At 43.6% G+C, this 21,753-nt stretch overlaps 1 protein-coding gene across 1 annotated transcript in view; it reads left to right on the top strand.

The window, feature by feature from the left end:
- The window catches only part of LOC311231231 (histone H3.2), a gene marked incomplete at its 3' end in the record, with an annotated part of 410,556 nt that overhangs the window by 43,154 nt on the left and 345,649 nt on the right, over window positions 1-21,753 (top strand). The window lies entirely within an intron of this gene.

Below are 21,753 nucleotides of genomic sequence, written 5' to 3'. Positions count from 1 at the left end.
GTCTGGTCTCTGGACCATCGCCAGGTGTCTGTCTGGTCTCTGGACCATCGCCAGGTGTCTGTCTGGTCTCTGGACCATCGCCAGGTGTCTGTCTGGTCTCTGGACCATCGCCAGGTGTCTGTCTGGTCTCTGGACCATCGCCAGGTGTCTGTCTGGTCTCTGGACCATCGCCAGGTGTCTGTCTGGTCTCTGGACCATCGCCAGGTGTCTGGTCTCTGGACCATCGCCAGGTGTCTGGTCTCTGGACCATCGCCAGGTGTCTGGTCTCTGGACCATCGCCAGGTGTCTGGTCTCTGGACCATCGCTAGGTCTCTGGTCTCTGGACCATCGCCCGGTGTCTGTGGGTGTTTCATTGTGCAGCGTAGTCCTGAGAGACTGCATCACTGTCTTCGGTCTGTGAAGAATAACCACAGAAGCTTAAATACACTTGGAAAAGTTCAGCCCCTTAGAAAGACAAATGTTTTAGAATATTGAACGTCGTAATCAAGTGGTATTAACAGGGTTGTGGTGTGATCATCCCTGATAACCACCGTTATTTATTTCACCCACTAAGTCAGGTCTCTGACTATTTTGAATTGACTAATATGTGACCAAAATGTATCCGAGGAACAATGCAAGGGATTGTAAATTGTGTAGCCCCTTAATGTTAATGAATGTTCTCTTTTAAAAGCATAATTATGTCAGGTGCTCATTTTCTCGTTAGAATTATCGTCTCCGCAAAGATGGATAACAACTAAACGTAAAGATAAATAACTAAACTAAAGCCGTTTCACACTAACGCACGATGAACACGCAGAAGAAACACATGAACCTCGGAGCGCTCGGAAGATGCCAAGACACGCCCGGTCCAACGGTTGTTTTTTTTTATTTTTTTTTAATATGTTCAAACTTTTGTCTGAGATTTGGGGTGTTAGTCGACGTCTGTCTTATTGTGACACCAGTTCGTCCACAAAATGATAATCCTGAGCGTGAGACGGCTTTTAGAAAGTCTCCTCCGCGCTCGAGGAATCTAGACTTCACCAACATGTGATGTTGATTACAGCTCATTAAAACCACACTTTCTGATCTGCTTTTAATGGGAAAAAAGCAGAACAATCCTGAGATTAATTCTTCAAATTATTTAGATCATGTTTGTGTTTTTTTTTAAGATGAATCCTTCAAATTATTTAGATGTTTCTGTTTTTAAGATGAATCCTTTTAGGTTATTTAGATGATGTTTGCGTTTTTAAAGTTGCAATAATTATTCTCTGACCACTGGGGGGCAGCAGGGAGCCTTAGTTTACACGGCACTCGTTCTCTTTCTCCAAAAACTAAAGCCTCACCTTGTTTCGCCAAAGTGATTGTTGAGAATACATCCGGTACAAACATAACGCTGCCTTGATGGAACAATCTTGTAAGAGATTTGCTGAGAAAAATAAATAATAATTAAAATATAATAATAATAAATAAATTAAGTTTTCGTGCATGGATTACTACAATACATACAACTTTCTCTTGGGCATTTCCTGATTATTAAACAAAGTAGGCGAATACTTACACCTACAAACATAATACTGTTCTGATGGCACAATATTGATGTAATTATTAACACTTTGATTGCCAGCGTGGCGTGCACTATTTATCGTTGGATGCCACCACCCACTTCAATGATCGCGCTCTAAACGCATAAGCTCTGTCTTAAATTATGGCTATGTGTCTAATCTGCCCGTCGTTTATCAATGACTTGTTTGCAGTCAACATTGTCGAGACGGATTGTTTTTTAATCGGTTCATTTCCGTTTTATAGCATTTTGAAAAGCCCTCGTTTTTCAGGAAAATATAAAGATTCTGTGATAAACGGCATTTACTGGAATATTCTGGCATACACAAAAAACGTTGTAATTTTTCGGCCTTCGGATTTATGAATCGTTTTCAAATAAACGGTAGATTATCGATAGTATATATGTGTACTTATGCACGCTAGAGAAGCGATCTGAAAAATATATTCTCATTTCCTGATCAGCGTGCACACACAGACACACACATAGGGCACACGTTGATATATAGGTCAAAATAGATCCGATTACCCCAAGACTGGTAAAATAAATTGCTTACCTCAGATCAGATGTTATCCAAAAAGATTATTCCAATTCCTGATCGCCATTCCAAATATCGATCGCGTTTATTGATTCAGCGTTGGGTACTGGAAATGCATAATCCACGCTGTTCTGAGGGTCGGCGATATACTTGGGTCTCTTAAGATGCCTCGCCGGAAAAGTAACATGAGGAGGCTGGACCGCCCCCCCCGCCCCCTCAGTCTAAACCAATGGGGTGCAGTTACACAGGGAGAGACGATAGGGGGCGGTATTTTCCCAATTGAGCTCGGAGAGAGTGCAACACTAGTGTGAGGCTCGATTGATGAAATATGAATTCAAATCGCTAATAAATTCCACAAACAAACGCTATATGTCGTTGGTGGCACTCAACTGGTGGCATGAACTAACGACAAGTCGCGTCCCTGGCACTCAAAGTGTTAAGAGATTTGCTTAATAAAAAAATATTGCATATGCAAATGCATAGGTTTATGAAATGGGCAGAGCTAAAGCCATGGCCAGGTTTTTGTCAACAAAGAAAATAAATGATGGAATAACGACAGACTGGCCGGCTGGTGGTGCAGGGGTTAATCAAGGAGGACCCCATCATGGCTTAACGAGACCTTTTCCATAGCAGGTGGTCGTAAGAGGTTTTGAAAATGTGAAATACTCTTGTCGGACAATAATTATTGCAGCTTTAACATTTTTAACTTTCAGACACAAAGTCACTTTGAGAGACATTCCTCCCTGAGCCCAGTGTGAGGGTTTAATCGTGAGATCAGCCAGTGTGAGGGTTTAATCCTGAGGTGAACCTGGTTAAAACAGTGTGAGGGTTTAATCCTGAGGTGAGCCTGGTTAACGGGCCAGGTTGATCAGGTCTGGCTGGCTGACCAGCTGCAAAGTCAGCAGCATTCCTTTTTATACTTAACTAGTTGATTACAAAACCTGTGACCCCCCCATCTTAAATCTTGTGGTGGATGTTCCATGCAGTACCACGATGGATGTAGGCGTAGTGGGAATGAACTCTAAGATGGATGCAGCGTTGCTGCCATCCTCTACCCATTGAGATGTATGGGATCCAGACCCAAACACTAACCATGATGTCGACGGAAGCTTTCTGACTTTGCAGCTTGGGCAGAAAGTGAGATGTGTCCATTGGGAGTTTCACCTGAGAACGGGTCAGCCGGACCACAAGGGGTCAGTACTGAGCAGGGGATGGGGTTAGGGTGGTGTTAGGAGGAGAAACCAGGACAGGACATTGTAGTTTTTGGGACCCACTTGCTTTCACTTTGGCCGTTTTGTGTAACCGGTTGAATACGGCAGAGATTAATTCAACCGCTGTCCGTTGGGGGGGACAATGAATGTTTACTAGTAAGGGTGCAAAATGGCCGCCGCAACATGGTGGCAGTCGGGAGTGAGTGAAAGCAAAGGTTTCTGGCTTTGATGACGTCACTGTCCACTCCTCACAGGGTCGGAAGGAGGGATTCTGTGCGCATAAGACAAATCTGTCCATTCCCAGCTATCTGTCCACTAAAAAGGGAAGTGTTAGTGTTTTTAGAGTGAGGGGAAGTGGAGGGGGTCGGGTTGAACTGAGTGACTGGTCGCCGCTCTCAGTCTCTGTTCCTGTAGATTTAGCAGCTCATACTAAGATGTTCTGCGTGTGGAAACCTATCGCTGTATATTGCTGTTCTATTTTTGTTTGTTTACAAAATGCACCATGGTTTTTTTTTTTTTCCTATTTTAGTTTTTTTTTCTCTTTTTTGATATTACTTGACATAATGAGGGGGACATTTCTCACGTTACAATTTGAAGTTCCAGTGTTTTCTTGTCTCAAAACAGACTTTTCAACCGTACTGTACGTTCAATGGATGCAAAACGCTGGTATTATTCCCCATATCTCACAACAGGGTCTGTTTTTGTTGGGGTTTTAAACTATATGTCCTTTTGTTTTTCTTAAAAGGATGTTTGACATCACATTTTTGTTTGTTTTCTGATATGAAAACAACATTATTCTTGTTGGTTTTCTGATACGAAAACATTATTTTTGCACAGTGTCTTGGTGAATGTTTACCTGTACTATTTGTCTTTTTCATTTCCTTTTCGTGTGCGCGTGTGTGTGTGTGTGTGTATGCATGTGTGCATGCATGCGCACACCTGCACACAGCCTAGCCCTTTCCAGGACATTAGTTGTGGAGCTGTTATTTCTATCTCTGTCTTGCCCCTAAAGGTCACCTTTTCTTGTTGAAAATACATTATTGTTGCCTTGTCACAGCTTTGTGGCTATATATAATTTATTGTATTTGTTTTCCTTTTGCTTTGCCAAATTATCACCAAATACGACATTCTCTTTTTCTTCCTTTCACCTTAGCTTCATTACATAATATTCAAAGTAAAATGCCTTATTTAGCAACTGCTTTTTATATAGACGTTTTTGTTATTGTACATCTCCATATTGGAAATTATATATCAAAAGTATTTTTGTTTTAGTTTGTTTTGGCCTATTCTTTGGTTGTATATGCGTACATGGCCTTGGTGATGTGCTTCATCTTTGACAGATACTGAACAGAGAATAGTATTGAACCACAGATAAAAACCACTTCACTATACGGCTGTTATGTAGGGACCTCATTCTGGCACTGTCCCTGGTTGCTTACGTTTCCTAAACGCTCAATCAGCCCTCTAAGCACAAGTGGAGAGTCAACGGGAAATTACATGTTTCCCTTTTAGTGCCTCAGAGATTCGTTGTGTTCAATATTCCCTCTTTGTTGGCGCCTTTCTCACACCTTACGCTGATGACATCATTCTTATATGGGGATATCATCAGTGGAGAAGTGACTTTTACAGTAAATCAAAACCACCCAAGGTTTTTAAAGATATCACGATTCACTACATGCGTTTTGCCCCGTGGACAGTCCAAACGCTGATCCCAACCACAGACCTTTAAGCTTCTGAGCGTTCTCTTAATGTGCAATGCCTTCAGTTTAGTAGCAAAGGATGACAATTGACAATGCATACAACTTAAGAGGGATTCGATTGTTGAGTTCATGTATATGTGTTTGGATAAGCGACATCAGGCAGAAATGTATCCGATGGTAAAAAAAAAAACTGACTACGATACTCCAGCTGAGGTAGATATTAGTTCTAAAATAAATATTGAGAAGGAAAAAAAGAAAAGGGAGAAAAGAAAAAAAACTCAAACACACACATAATGCCCACAGTCCGCTCACGCACATCTTCTTGTTGTTGGCTCGTTCTCGTGTGAAAACTTGAAACAAACGTATGGGTGCAGTATGTGACTACATTCGAAGGTCAATGACAGAAATGCTTCTGTGTTACTCGTCTTTTCACGTCATGTCGGGTCATTATTATAATTTTTTTTTTTATATTCGTACGTGTGCCGTTGTCTTCTGTTCCGTTCTAAAAAGTCCTTTTGGTAACTTAAGTGTTTCTAAAGAAAGGGTCACTATTTCAAGTCCTAAAAATAATGTAAACGATATCTCTCGTCATGAAACATGTATTTATTGTACAGTTCTTGTCTTAGCAGCATTGTATCATAATTGTTTTATGGACAGTTTTGTTACTTTGATTGGTCTCCCCAGAAAGACAACAGTTTGGTTCACATGCCTCATAAACTCTGGTTTATGTTATTCTTTCCCCGTCACCTCTCGAGTTACCAGTAGTCGCTGGAAACTCCAAATGAAAATATACAAAAAAGAAAAATGAAAATATACCTTGATTTATTATTTTAATTATTTTTCTGACAGAAGTGGGGGAAAGAAATGCACTTAAGATGTGCCATAGATTATGGACCAGGAGGGTATTGATTAGGTCACCGGGGAGAGGACGTGAGCATCTGGGCCGTAGCGGTGGCTAACGGGAGGTCCGTTACTGAACCATACATAAAAATGATAGTATTATTTGCACGTTAGTGGAGGAGACCGGACAACACGGCTTTGCCAAACGCCCCCCCCGCTATGTGTGCGCAAGAAACTGCATGCTTAGACATGCTGCTAGGCAGATAACAGTAGATGGACAACAGTACGACTATAGAGTACGAGCTGGTGACGCAGCCCGCTGGTTTCACAGACGAGAGGCCGACGTGGCGCTGAACACACTTCAGTCGAGGACTAGAACTTATTAAAAGGTAGCTTATTTTCTCTGGTTATTATCACCTCACAAGCATCAGACACATGGAGCCACTGCTAATGGTAGATGGACACCAGTCACTGGGGGGGAGGGGTTATCCTTTAACCTTTTCACTAACAAATGGTTAACCCTTTCACTACCACTTGACAAAGGGTTAACCCTTTCACTACCAACTGTCTGTAGTGTGATAGTGAAGGGTTAACCTTCTGTAGTGAAAGGGTTAAGGACTGCAGGGGTACCTCGATGGCTGTGCCAGGCACGTGTCGCACTGTGTTTGTGGTCCTCGGGGTAAACCAGTCGGTACTAGTACTCGCCATGACATCGGTGTTCTTTAACCCTTTCACTACCACACTACCAAAATGGTTAACCCTTTCACTGGGACGATACAGAAGGTTTTAACCCTTTCACTGTCACACGACAAAGGGTTTAACCCTTCCACTGCGACAATACAGAAGGTTAACCCTTTCACTACCACACTACAGACGGTTAATGGTATTGAAAGGTTAACCTTCTGTAGTGTGGTAGTGAAAGGGTTAAGGCGGATGCGTGACAGGTGCCTGGCAAAGAGGATACAGTTAAAAAAAAATAAAAAATCAGTTTCTCTTGAATGCATCTGTGGAACCGGCCAGAACCAGAACGGCTCACGGCCAGCGAGTGTCGTCGGATGTACTGTATAAACCCATTCTAGCTAGTTATATTGAACCAAGTGCACTGTATATTAACGTGGGATCATGCTACAAAAAGAAGTTTTAACGATGACAATACTGACTGATTGGAGGGTCACACGGTAGTTGGTTTTTAGTTTGTCGTTTTGTAACTATAGCTCCCTGTACTCCCATGTTGGACCAATCTCATCAATCAGACTCAGAACATGGTATGTGTGATCTTTTATTCTGCAATAAAAGATGACTTTCAACTTTGACCTGGCGTCTCGTGTCGTGACCTTGGGGACGGGGGGCCACATGTTGGGTTCCTCCACTTTGAAATAGAAATGCTTTAAACTAAGGATGTTCGTTATTGGCTCTTTTACAGATTACCGATATTGTCCAACTCTTAATTTCTGATACAGATATCAACTGATACCGATATATGCAGGGCCCCCCCCCCCCCCCCCCCCCAAAAACTAAATCATTTCAGGTAACTAACATTGCATATCTCTTGTTGTGGATTTAACACAACATTATGTATGTGTATACTTTTGACAAAAGTATGCATTGATGTGTTAATTTCACTGGATGCATTCAACAAACATTATCTGTGCATCTCCAAAGGCTTTTGCTTCTTACTTGCTTGCCTGGGTAAATATAAAAAGAAAAAAAAATATTAAACAGTCCGATATTACATTTGAATGCCAATATCGGCCGATAGTATCGGGACATCTCTACTTTAAACCCCCACTTCAGTATATGACCACACTTAAAACCCCTGGATTATTTTAGCTGAGCTGCCAGAAATCCAAAGCGAGATCCATTATAACTTTGTTGTGGGTATTTATTCCTCCGTACTGAGACACAATTCCAACACGAGCTGCCAGGGTGATGATACCCGTAATGTCAGCTGTGATACTTTGGTACAAAGACTTAAAGTTTAAACGTGGTAAATTAAGCTCCTCCTCATCTGTTACTCCAGAACTCGTGGGGGCGACAGTGGCTCGGGAGGTAGAGCAGTCGTCTGGTAATCCGGAAGTTCCCGGTTTGATTCCCGCTCCTCCCGGGCAGCTTGTCGGAAGTGTTCTTGAGCAAGACACTTAACCCCTAATTGCTCACGATGAGCAGGTCGGCACCTTGCATGGTTGCCTCTGCTGTTGGTGTGTGAATGTGTGAGTGAATGGGTAAAACGTGAGGAACAAAATTGTAAAGCGCTTTGGATAAAAAGGCTATATAAATGCACCATTTACCATCTTACTCGACTCCAAAACGCACCGCACCCTCCTGCAGAGCTCTCTTAAAGCAACACTCACATTTACATGTATTGCTGCAGGAGTCCTCATTAACAATTCCAACAGGCCATTGGTTTACAGGACGATGTAGGAGGATCACTGCCTCCCCACTGTACCCACACAAACTGTCACCATGTCAGGCCTGAATCTGAACAACCAATCAGAGCTTGTTGGCCTGCCAGGTGGTGTTCACGCCCCCGGGTCAGTGGTGGAAAGTTACTTAAAGGAACACGCCAACATTTTGGGAAATTAGCTTACTGTCTTCTCCAGAGAGAGAGACCAGAAGATAGATACCAGTTTCCTCTCTGTGCGTTCAGTAGAAAGCTATCTGGCTGCACGTTAGCCTAGCTTAGCACAATGAATGGAAGCGGACAATGCCGGTTAGCCTAGGCATTGTCCAACTAACACCTCTCCCGACAGCTAACCGGCACTGTCCGCTTCCTTCATTGTAGTGTATTCTGACTGTTTTGACTATTTCTGATTTGCTCTAAAGGAAGTCAGTGATTTCAAGTACCTGGGCTCGTGGGTCAACTCGTCCGAGCAAGACCTTAAAGTGAGGAAGGCACTTGCGTGGAGGGCTCTGAACGGCATGACCAGTGTGTGGAAATCCAACCTCCCCCGTCAAATCAAGCTCAACTTCTTTCATGCAACAGTTGAGCCTGTCCTTTTGTATGGCAGTGAATGCTGGACCTTGAAGCCCACCCTGCAGAAGTCCTTGGATGGGTGCTACACCAGAATGATGCGTGTGGTGCTCAACATCAACAGGGATGAGCATGTCACTAATGCAAACTTGTATGGGGGGGTGCTAAAGGTGAGCGATAAAGTGGCAGTCAGGAGAATGAGGCTGGCAGGTCACTGCCAGAGACACCATGAGATGCCAACCAGCAAACTTGTGCTGTGGGAACCAACACACGGGCATCGATCACGAGGACGTCCCACGTTAACCTACGTGGACGTACTCAGGAGAGATGCGGGGACAGAAAGCACCGGCGAGCTAGCCAGATGCATGGAGGATCGGGATGACTGGAAGCACCGATGGAGGGCCCGTCCGAGGACGACCTAGATAGATAGTCAGGTAAACAAGTCTGTAATTACAGTAGTGTATTCAGACTGTTGTTTTGACTATTTCAATTCTTGGAGTTGTGAAGTTTTGGCATTGAAGTAAATAAGCACTTCTGCATCTTCCCCTTCAACCCCAGTGTGGTGGCCGTGTGAATAAGACCGATGACATCACCACCACCTCTCCAAAAGCAAAGAGGACCTCTGACGATACTTCATTTGAAGGGAAATCATCAAAGTCAGTTCAGAGTTTCACCAGCAGGGGGAAGCCTGGAGTAGAGTAGACACACAGAGACAGGACCATAGATTGTAACCTATTTTTTGAATGGATGTACTAGGAATAGTTGACTGGCTTATGTCAAACGATGCTCAGCCCACAGGGGCTTATATGACTATTAATGTCTATACACAGGTGTCAGACCAATTATACACAGAAAATATAAATAAAAAAACAAATCGTATATACTGTACCATACCTTCATACTTAACCCAACTAGATCTCATACTTATCACACATATTTAATGTTAATTCAGGGAGTCTAGTTTGACAAGCTTTAGAAATAACCCCATTTAGACAAAGGCTTCTTTCTGATCTGGAAAGTAGCCAATGCAACATGGAATCAGAATAAAATAGAAAGGGCAGCTCCTGGTGTGCGGGGGCGACAGTGGCTCAGGAGGTAGAGCAGTCGTCTGGTAGTCGGAAGGTTCCCGGTTCGATTCTCGCTCCTCCCAGGCAGCTTTTCGAAGTGTCCTTGAGCAAGGCACTTGACCCCTAATTGCTCAAGATGTGCAGGTTGGCACCTTGCCTGGTTGAGAAGGCTCTGGGACTGACGGTGCACAGGTTAGTGGTGAGGTTGGAGAGGAGACCAGAGTCAGAGGCCCGCAGCCTCTGGGGTGGGATGGAGGAGATTGATTGATTGATTGATTGAAAATCTTATTTTAACAGATTGCAGAATGGGTACACTACAGTACGGCTCAATACACACAATTGTTAAGGGGATGCAGACCAGAGAAAGACTTTCGTCTCGTTTACATCAGGGTCCCCCATTTTCAATTCATAATGACATTTATGACATACACGACATACAGATATAATAATCTAATCATCTAATTAATCTAATCATGACATTTATGACATACAGATATACAGTACTGTTACATTTGTGACGTACAAGATATGCAAATATACAGTACTGTTAAACAGATCCTAACAGTAGATATATACATACGAGGGGGAGGGAAATGTACATTAGGTGGGGGCGGGAGGGTGTTCGGACATTTACGGGGGCCAGTTTTGAATTGCAGCCTCCCCGTAGGTGCTCTTTGAGAGTGGTTTTGAATGTGGGTAGGGATTCACATTATTTTTACGGCTGTGGGTAGGGCGTTCCACATTGATGTGGCATAATTGCTAATCGTGTTAAGTCCCTTATTTGAGCCGAATCTGGGTTGCGCATGATTTGTGAAACTCCCTCTGGTGTTGTGGTCGTGGTATTCACTGACCTTTGGGAAGTACCTTGACATGTACATGGGTACCTTAGATACCTAGGTACCGGGGGGCAAGGCAGTGTAGGGATTTGTAGGTGATGAGGAGGATCTTTTAAAGTTGATGCAGGACTTGACTGGAAGCCAGTGGAGGTGGATGAGGGTGGGGGTGCTGTGGTGCCAGGGCTTGGTGCGGGTGAGAACTAGAGATGTTCCGATACCATTTTTTCCTTCTCGATCCGATTCCGATACCTAAGCTTTGGGTATCGGCCGATACCGATACTGATCCGATACCAGTGCATACATTAAAATAATAAAAAAATATATTATATAAATTATAAAACTTTTTTTATTTTATTTTAATACAGCTACTGTTTTATATATACTGTTTTTTTTAGTAATAACTATAAAGTAATGGTATTTATTCAACAACAGGTGATGGTATAGATTAGTATTAGTATCAGTAATTGAAAACGATCTCAATGAGTTCACCCACGGAAAGGTTGTTGGCACATTAGTTCCACACGGACGTTATTCGTTGCTGCACTTGCTTCCAGAAGGCTCCGTTGGCTCTGTTGTTGTGATTTTTGCACAATAAATATTCAACATTCTCTTTTGAGACTCCGCCTCAGACTCTCATCATTTGGCACTAAAAGCTAAACATTGTCACCGATATGCTGTCCGCAACATGTCATTAATTGTGTACGCGAGGTGGTCGATCAGTGATGACGCTAACGTGAGCTAGGTTAGCTAGCATGAGCTACCGGTAGATCGAAATGAATGAATGAAAACTTTATTTAACAGATTGCAGAATGGGTACAATACAGTACGGCTCAATACACACAATTGTTAAGGGGATGCAGACCAGAGAAAGACGTTTGTCTTGTTTACATCAGGGTCTGTCTACTGTATAATATCAGATGGATGGTCGTCACAGACCAGAGGCCATATCAGGCCTGTCTACTGCATAATATCAGATGGATGGTCATCACAGACCAGATGCCATATCAGGCCTGTCTATACATCAGATGGATGGTCACAGACCAGAGCTCCAGCTGCTAACACCACTAGGAGGTGTAAAGTACTGATAAACACTTTAACATGCTGAAGGGTGGCAACAGCACAAGAGTTTCTTCTTCTTTTGTACTGTAACTGAGCTGCAAGGAACCTTTTGAAGAAATAGCACACAGGGTGATTGATTCCAGAAGTATCCTCTTCCAGCAACACTGCCCCAGCACTGCCCCCCCCCCCACCCCAGCACTGCCACAGAACCTGCATCAACCAAGTTGTATCAATTTAAGTGGTAGAGCAAAGTTGGGTGCTGATGACCCCTGCCCACTTTGCCAACCTAGGATGGCTTAGAGTAGACGACAGAGTACAGCAACTTGCAATGGGCCTGGTCTACAAGATACACTACACGACCAAGGTACCCATGTACATGTCAAAATACTTCCCAAAGGTCAGTGAATACCACGACCACAACACCAGAGGGAGCTCCACAAATCATGTTAAACCCAGATTCGGCTCAAACAAGGGACTAAACACGTTTCGCAATTATGCCACATCAATGTGGAACGCCCTACCCAAAGCTGTAAAGGAATGTGAATCACTACCCACTTTCAAAAACACTCTCAAAGAACACCTACGGGAGACTGCAATTCGAAACTGGCCCCTACAAATGTCCTAACCCAGTTGTACAGTAAAGACCAAGTATGGTATGTCATAAATGTATAGATGTAGCAGTACTGTCTATCTGTATGTCGTGTGTGTCATATGATGAATTGAAAATGGGGGACCCTGATGTAAACAAGACGAAAGTCTTTCTCTGGTCTGCATCCCCTTAACAATTGTATGTATTGAGCTGTACTGTACTGTACCCATTCTGCAATCTGTTAATAAACGTATCAATCAATCAATCAATCCCTAACTAACGTTACTGGTGAAAATGTGATTTAACTTGGAATACTCCTTTGCCAACTTGCTGTACTTTGCTTGCAGGTCTGCAGCCATTATTGCTGGATTATGAATAGCCCCAACTTTAGCCAAGGTAACGTTAAAGCTAGCTTTCGGTTAGCTGTTCAATGCTAATAACACCAGCCACCAAGCGAACCCAAAGAGTATCTGTTCTGCTGTTAAAATGACAAATGGCATTGACACTTTAATTCACGGTCGATTAAGCACAAGTTTGTTTTATAATGCTCACTCAGTGAGTAGGGTATATCTGCAGAGCCACAGAGCCCAACGTCCGCAGTGTTGTTGATAAATTACGTCATATGGTATCGGAGCGCACCATTAGAGGGTATTCGCCGATACCAGCATTTTAGGCAGTATCGGCGGCTTTTCCGATACTGGTATCGGTATCGGAACAACTCTAGTGAGAACCCTAGCAGCTGAGTTCTGAACATACTGCAGCCTGTTCAGGGCATCGCTGGGCAGCCCTGCAAGAACTGAGTTGTCCAGACGGGAGGTGATGAAGGAGTGAATGAGTGTCTCTGCTACAGAGTCTGGAGATCTGAGCAATAAATCTGAGCAATAAGGCTTGCAGTGTGAACACAGCCTAAGTGAGAAAACGCATCTCTACGGTAGGAATGCTTTGGCTGTACTGTGTCGATAGGAATGACGCCGTTTAGCCTCAATTTCTTTGGTGGACAATAAATGACACTGAAAATGTCAATGTGTATCTTAATTAACCACAGTGCGGTTTATCCCGTCGGTCTCTTTGCCGTGGCACGCTGACACGGTTTAAACCCCCGCTGCGGCATAGCGTTCAGACGATGTCATCCTATTGTTAGGTTCTCAAGCCACACAGGGCCATTACGCTGTCACCATGACACTAAACTCCAGTGACAACAATTGCTCCCAACAGTTCACAGCATGTTTAAGTTATCCCGTTACCCCTCCTCCCATAGTGACCCTGCCCAGAGCTGCTGCCCTGCCTAAAATAACCCCACTTAGTTTGGAGACTTAGTTTGAGTCCCCACAGTCAAACAGTACATTCTGTAATAGACCTGTCCGCCCTGTCAATCACGCAGAGAATAATGACCAATAAGATTGCCTGATTTCTTAAGACCACGGCCCTTGAAATAGAGCCGCCATGATGTCCCACAGACAGCCAGTCCTGCGTTGTTGAAAATGGTTCTTAGATGTGCTTGGGGAACGTGCAATAATGACCAGAGATATCTAGAAAGATTACAGGGAGTGCGTTTTGGTTCTACAACTTCCCAATGCCCTTCCATCAGCGAAAACGTCGGCAAAAGGTAGGGGGCGCGACGTGGAAAAATCTTGCCGATTTTGCGCAAGCTCTCACGCGTGCGCCCGCGCGTATTCCGATCCGCACAATAATATTCACGGGGGTAGATCTCGTCGTGGGACACAGGTTCTCCCAATGCATTGTCCCGTGGGATTATGCCCCCCCTGCGGTGATATTAATTGAGGGGCGGATTTGCCGTGAAATGAATGTGGAGTGTGTGAGTCGTGTGTGTCTTCCGCATAGATCGCCAACACTTGGCATCAACTTTTATGTTGTCACCTGCTCCGTCCAAAATCCGAATGTCATGGATATATGCTTGTGTAAAATAGTTCAGGCCTTTCTGTGGAACTCTCTTAGATAAAGTAGCGGCATTTGGCAAATAAGAAGAGACAAGTCAGAAGATTTCTGCACAAGGAAGAAGTTAACCTGTGTTTCATTACACATATGTGTGCATGCTTACCAACTGTCTCGCCTGTTTTATTGCAACACTACTATCACCGACATCTAAACGGGGAGATCCCCCCTTGAACGGCCCTTCTAAGGTTTCTCTCCTCCATATGGTGCATGTGGTGCATTTTTCCCTATTGCTAGGTTTTAGTGAGTTTTTCCTTACCTTCGCGTGGGGTATGTCTGGGAGTGTTGCATTCATTTATTTTATTTATTTAAAATATTTTGGACTGTTTTTGTATTGTTCTTGATTTATTGTGATGTTTCTTCTTGACTTGTTTAAAACTTCTTAGCATGCGCCGACCCGCATATGGGACGTTTTTAGGACGATTTGAGGCTTGAGGTTAAAGAAGACGTGTCCGGCCCATGGGGACATTAACGTGTGTCGTTAACAAATACATTTTATTTTATTTTATTTTATTTTATTTTATTTTATTTTATTTTATTTTATTTTATTTTATTTTATTTTATTTTATTTTATTTTATTAACCCTCCCATTGGTTGACGAGCAGGTGAACGTGGTCAGTATTCTGTTTTTATTTTGTCTGTATTAAAGTATGAAGCCATGTATTCTCCTAAACATGAATGCATGTAAGAACTGATGTTCATTTTCTTTATGCCCGTCTCTACTCTTAGTACTATGGTGACCGTGTGAAAAAAAAAAAAAATTTCAATTATTTACAGAAAGTGTCTTGTGTATGTGCATGTTAAGGTGCAGGGTGTGTGTATGTGTTCAATAACAATAAGTAGTAGTAGTAAGATAAAATACAATAAAATATAAACTGAAGTAAGATAAAAAAAAAATAATAGAATGGTCAATTATTTACAGAAAGTGTCTTGCGTAAAAGTGTATAATGTGCATATTTAGGTGCAGTGTGCAGTGTGTGTGTTCAAGAGTTTTTTAATAGGGCTTGTTCTTGTCCTTGTTCAGGAGTCTTGTGGCTCGTGGGAGAAATCTGTCCCTGAACCTGCTGGTCCGGTTCTTTTTGCCAGGCGGTAGCAGAGTGAACCGTTTGTGACCGGGGTGACCGTGGTCTCTGATAATGAAGTGTTTGGGATGTTGAATAATATGAAACAGTAAAAACAACAGGAGTCCTGCATGTGGTCAGTGGGTGGTGTACGTTCCACTGGTCCTCGTCAGCTTGTAAAGTCACAAGTGTATCTTGTAGGGCTGACCCCGATTAGTAGAATACGGTAGTCGACTAATCGATCGAAAGGAGCCGTAGTCGACTGCCAACCTCTTAGTTGAATAAAAAAATATATATATTATTATTATTATTATAATATATATATCATTACATTACATTTACATTTAGTCATTTAACTGACGCTTTTATCCAAAGCGACTTACAAGTTCTGTACGACAAGTCATCAGGAAGGGCACAACTCTATCAGCTGAGTAACAATGTTCATCAAGTGTTGCGTGTTACAGTGTAGGTTAGTTTATTAGGACAAGTGCATGACAGTAAGGTTAGTTAGGGTTAGTTTTTTTTTTTTTTTTTTTTCAGATAATGGTTGAAGAAGTGCGTCTTTAGTCGACGGCGAAAGATTGGACGTGTTTCGGCTGTCCTAACTGGGGTGGGTAGTTCGTTCCACCATTGTGGGGCAAGGACTGAGAATAGGCGGCTTCTCTTTGATGACCCTCCCGGAGCTTGGATAGGAGTAGATCTGAGGCGGCCAGAAGATGCAGAGCGTAGGGGTCTTGAGGTTGTGTAGTTAGAGACCATTGACCGGAGGTAGGCGGGAGCAGTTCCCTTTGCCGCACGGTATGCTAGGTCGAGGGCCTTGAAGCGGATTTGTTTTATTTTTTTATCATTCTTTCCAAAAGAATTTCTGACATTTCTGAATTCATCACTTAAACGATGACCAGCTGAACGAACCATGGATTCTACTTAACAGGCCTGTCCCACGTCAGCACAGGGCTGCGTTTGTCTTCCAGGTTAAATACTTCATCCTCACGATTGTCTTCCCTCTGAGTTGAGGGGCGAATGCCCAAAATGTCAGGATGAAACCTGGCTGCCAGGTCAAAGTGGGATTCCGTGCCAAAGTTTTACGATTGGCAGGGTTTTGGATTCCCCCCGATCCCTCCTCCTATCCATGACGGATGTGTATCCCACAATCCAGTGCTCCACAAGGTCACTGAAATCTGAGCAGAACACCAGTATGGCACAGGCTAACATGTGTGCATATAAATTCGTTTGTAACTTTATCTTTTGATACTTTAGTTTCATACAGTAAAGGCCTCACCTTAAAGTAGGTTAAAGTGCTATAGATAATATTTGTACGTAGCGTAATCTTTCACTTGCAACAGCTGCCAGATCAGGTTGGGTCTCTGGCCAACTCCGATAAAATGGACTTTCATCTGAAAGCAGATACATTTCTCTTGGCTGCAGAAAATGTTTTGTTGCCATGCCCACCGCAATACCCACCGCCATGCATGCCCACCGCTCTCTGTCTCTGCCACCATCGTGGCCTGCCGTGCAAAGCCCTCAGGGTTATGTTTTTGGGTTATGTTTTTACCGTGCAAAGCCCTCAGGGTTATGTTTTTGGGTTATGTTTTTACCATGCAAAGCCCTCAGGGTTATGTTTTTGGGTTATGTTTTTACCATGCAAAGCCCTCAGGGTTATGTTTTTGGGTTATGTTTTTACCGTGCAAAGTCCTCAGGGTTATGTTTTTACCGTGCAAAGCCCTCAGGGTTATGTTTTTACCGTGCAAAGCCCTCAGGGTTATGTTTTTACCGTGCAAAGCCCTCAGGGTTATGTTTTTGGGTTATGTTTTTACCATGCAAAGCCCTCAGGGTTATGTTTTTGGGTTATGTTTTTACCGTGCAAAGCCCTCAGGGTTATGTTTTTACCATGCAAAGCCCTCAGGGTTATGTTTTTGGGTTATGTTTTTACCGTGCAAAGCCCTCAGGGTTATGTTTTTACCATGCAAAGCCCTCAGGGTTATGTTTTTACCTGCCTCCATGCCACTTCAGTGCACCGGGTAAGGCCTCAGCCGTCCTGGCGGTTTGCTGTTGTTGTGGAATATTTAAAATGAGATCAGTTTACAGAGAGACACACGAGCGTCTGAGCAGACAGTGACCAAGAGCTCTGGTCTTGTTAAAGAGACAGACACAGACTGTAGCCCAGTGTCTGGGGCTGTAGTCAGACTATAGTTGATCATATTAACTAGTCAAAAGCCGTACAGAGATTTAACACAGATGGACATAGATAACATTTCCATTACACTGGTCATCAGCGACTCCCTCTCCAGGCCGCGTGTGACACGGCTGCCCAGGTGGCGTGAACACTTTAGGCAACCAACTTGCGCTTCCGCGTTTCTCTGATTGGCCGAGCGCCTTCCGCGTTTCTCTGATTGGCCGAGCGCGGCTCCCCCTCAAGCTCCAGGAGAGAGGCTGAAAACCCGCAGTTCTTGCCCGACTGATGGGAGCCGAATCCCGGATCCGATTTTTCTGATGAATACCCCCAAAACATGGAGGTCTCGAACGCACGGAAGTATTGATTGCGCCGTAACGAATCATTAAAAAAATATACCATTAACTGGAATATGTTGTGCCTTTACACATATGTTGGATTATGTAATTGGTTTGTCATGAGTCTGACAAACTAATAAATCGCGATTTACCCGGTGGCTACAACAACACACATGCGCGCGCTCGGCCAATCGGAGCAATTCAGAGCAACGCGGAAGCGCAAGTTGGTTGCCTAAAGTGTTCACGCGCCCAGGTGAGTGTGCTGCTGGCATCTGCTATAGACCTTCGAACAGCAAAACAAGGCACAAGCACTGTAACGCACTGTAACGCACCGTAACACACTGTAACACACAGTAACGCACTGTAACACACAGCTAGCTTTCATGACATGTTTGCCCACAATCACCAAATTCATAATTACCCCACACGCAGTTCCTGTTTGCTTAGACCACCCTTTTCCCGCACTTCCCAATCTCAGTTTTGTTTGCTCTACCGAGGGTCAAAGTTGTGGAACTCTTTGTTTGGAAGTTTCTTTTCTGAAATTCAAAAGAGCACTGAAATCTCATCTCCTAGATCACCAATATTTCCCATATGGACTTCCTTTACAAACTGTAGTCTGATGGCTTGATGTATTTTGTTATTGTATTTTCGTTTTATTATATATTCTTACTGTCATTGATTGTTTTCTCTATACCAGAAATCGTATGGCATGGGGTGCCTACTTCGGTGTCTATGTAGGCCTGCTTGTGTGTGTTTGTTTGCTCAGGGGGGGGGGGGGGGGGGATTTTATTTTATATTTTATATTTATCTTGATATAATGTAATTTTGCTTCCTGGTGAATGCCACATGCAAGCCCCTTGAGGGTTTTTAGGCAATTCTCCTACACATCCCTTGTGGACTATATTGTATTATATATGTAACTGTTTTTATATGTGTAAATAAACAAACAAACAAACACACATGCGCGCGCTCGGCCAATCGGAGCAATTCAGAGCAACGCGGAAGCGCAAGTTGGTTGCCTAAAGTGTTCACGCGCCCAGGCGAGTGTGCTGCTGGCATCTGCTATAGACCTTCGAACAGCAAAACAAGGCCATGCCCTGGAAGTGGCCAATGGCAGTGCAATACCTACCTTTGGCACAAGCACTGTAACGCACTGTAACGCACTATAACGCACGGTAACACACTGTAACACACAGTAACGCACTGTAACACACAGCTACACACTGTAACACACTGTAACGCACGGTAACACACAGTAACACACTGTAACACACTGTAACACACAATAACACACTGTAACGCACTATAACGCACGGTAACGCACGGTAACACACTGTAACACACAGTAACGCACTGTAACACACAGCTACACACTGTAACACACTGTAACGCACTGTAACGCACTATAACGCGCGGTAACACACAGTAACACACTGTAACACACTGTAACACACAGTAACGCACTGTAACACACTGTAACACACAGTAACGCACTGTAACACACAGTAACACACTGTAACACACTGTAACTCACTGTAACACACAGTAACGCACTGTAACACACTGTAACACACTGTAACACACTGTAACACACTGTAACACACAGTAACGCACTGTAACGCACCATAACGCACGGTAACACACTGTAACACACAGTAACGCACTGTAACACACAGCTACACACTGTAACACACTGTAACGCACGGTAACACACAGTAACACACAGTAACACACAGTAACACACTGTAACACACAATAACACACTGTAACGCACGGTAACGCACGGTAACACACTGTAACACACAGTAACGCACTGTAACACACAGCTACACACTGTAACGCACTGTAACGCACTGTAACGCACTATAACGCACGGTAACGCACGGTAACACACAGTAACACACTGTAACACACTGTAACACACTGTAACACACAGTAACGCACTGTAACACACTGTAACACACAGTAACGCACTGTAACACACAGTAACACACTGTAACACACTGTAACTCACTGTAACACACAGTAACGCACTGTAACACACAGTAACACACTGTAACACACTGTAACACACTGTAACACACAGTAACACACGGTAACGCACGGTAACACACTGTAACACACTGTAACGCACTGTAACACACTGTAACACACTGTAACGCACTGTAACTCACAGTAACACACTGTAACACACTGTAACACACTGTAACACACAGTAACGCACGGTAACTCACTGTAACACACTGTAACTCACTGTAACACACTGTAACACACTGTAACACACGGTAACGCACGGTAACTCACTGTAACACACTGTAACACACTGTAACACACTGTAACGCACGGTAACGCACTGTAACACACGGTAACGCACTGTAGCGCACTGTAACACACGGTAACGCACTGTAGCGCACTGTAACGCACGGTAACTCACTGTAACACACTGTAACTCACTGTAACACACTGTAACGCACGGTAACGCACTGTAACACACGGTGACGCACTGTAGCGCACTGTAACACACGGTAACGCACTGTAGCGCACTGTAACACACGGTAACGCACTGTAGCGCACTGTAACACACGGTAACGCACTGTAGCGCACTGTAACACACGGTAACGCACTGTAACTCACTGTAACACACGGTAACGCACTGTAGCGCACTGTAACACTGTGTTTTCAGACCAGTATTTCACCTGGGACGTCGTGTTCCCCTCCTTGGTGCTGACTTCCTCGCACCAACAGTCTGCTGGTGGACGTGGCTGAACCGTGGGCTTGTCAGCGCCGGGCCGTCCGGCTCGTTGTCATGTGACGCACGGTGACGCGGCCGCAATGAGACTTTCCAGCGCTGATGACTTCTCTCGACTCCCGCTGGAGTCCACTGATTATCTGGTGCTCAGACCGACCAGAAGTTTTAGTCTTAGTCATGTGTCAAATGCTCTTTTTTTCGTTTTTTTCATCATATTTATCTATTATTCGTTTAGTCAGTTTTAGTCAACTACAGGTCTGAGCGTTTAGTCTCGATTTAGTCTTTTTTTGTTTAGTCTCGCCACTCAGTTACAGCCTCATAAGTTGGTGTGAGCTTTTTCTAAACAAAAAAAGCTAACATTAGTGCTAGCTGGTTAGACTTATGTAAGCTATTTAATGTGTTCTATTGTGGTGGATCAACATAATGTAGCGATCCGTCATGCAGTAATGTAGGGAAGAAAGAGGAAAGTTTCCTTTTCTGTATGGTGCTTTATTTCCAGCTCAATATGGGGTTTTACAGGTTGATAATTCCCTTCTCATACACAACACAGCTACCGGCTAATACGCTACTGTAGTGCGGTCCATCCTCCCATATCTCCCGGGGGGAAACAACACCCCCAGCATAACAGTGGTGCCCCCCTACCCACGGAACAACGTGTTGGGGATAAGGGTTCCGCACGGACAATTATGTTTGTTACCTTCCTGTCGGCAAACAAGCTCCTGTTAGCTAGCAAGTAAACAGTCTTGATGTTGAAGTTGAATAAAGCAAGATTTTATTTTACTACATTTTGTGTCGTCGTTATTAGTCAACGACATTGCCTGAATAATTTCGTCATGTTAGTGTCGCATGATGTCCATTAACGTGACGTTTCGTCTCATTGTCGTCCGAGGAAAAAGCTTCATTGACGACCATATTTAGTCATCATTTTCGGTGACTAAATTAACACTGCTTGAGAGGGTGTGTGTTTTATCATCGGCACCACAGTGATGCGGTCGAGGTGCCTTCCTTAGACGTTTTTGTAAAATAATTGAAACGGTTTCTCATTTAGGCTCTTAGTTTATTGAAATACATAACCAACAACCACTTAAAAGAAACAACACAGAAAGGGTGAAACTATCACTGGTATCCATCAGT

This window comes from Notolepis coatsorum (genome assembly GCF_963971535.1).
Source record: "Notolepis coatsorum genome assembly, chromosome: 6".
In the NCBI taxonomy this organism is placed as follows: Eukaryota; Metazoa; Chordata; class Actinopteri; order Aulopiformes; family Paralepididae; genus Notolepis; species Notolepis coatsorum.
Note: the sequence above shows the minus strand (reverse complement) of the source record. Positions and strands in the feature narration are given on the sequence as shown.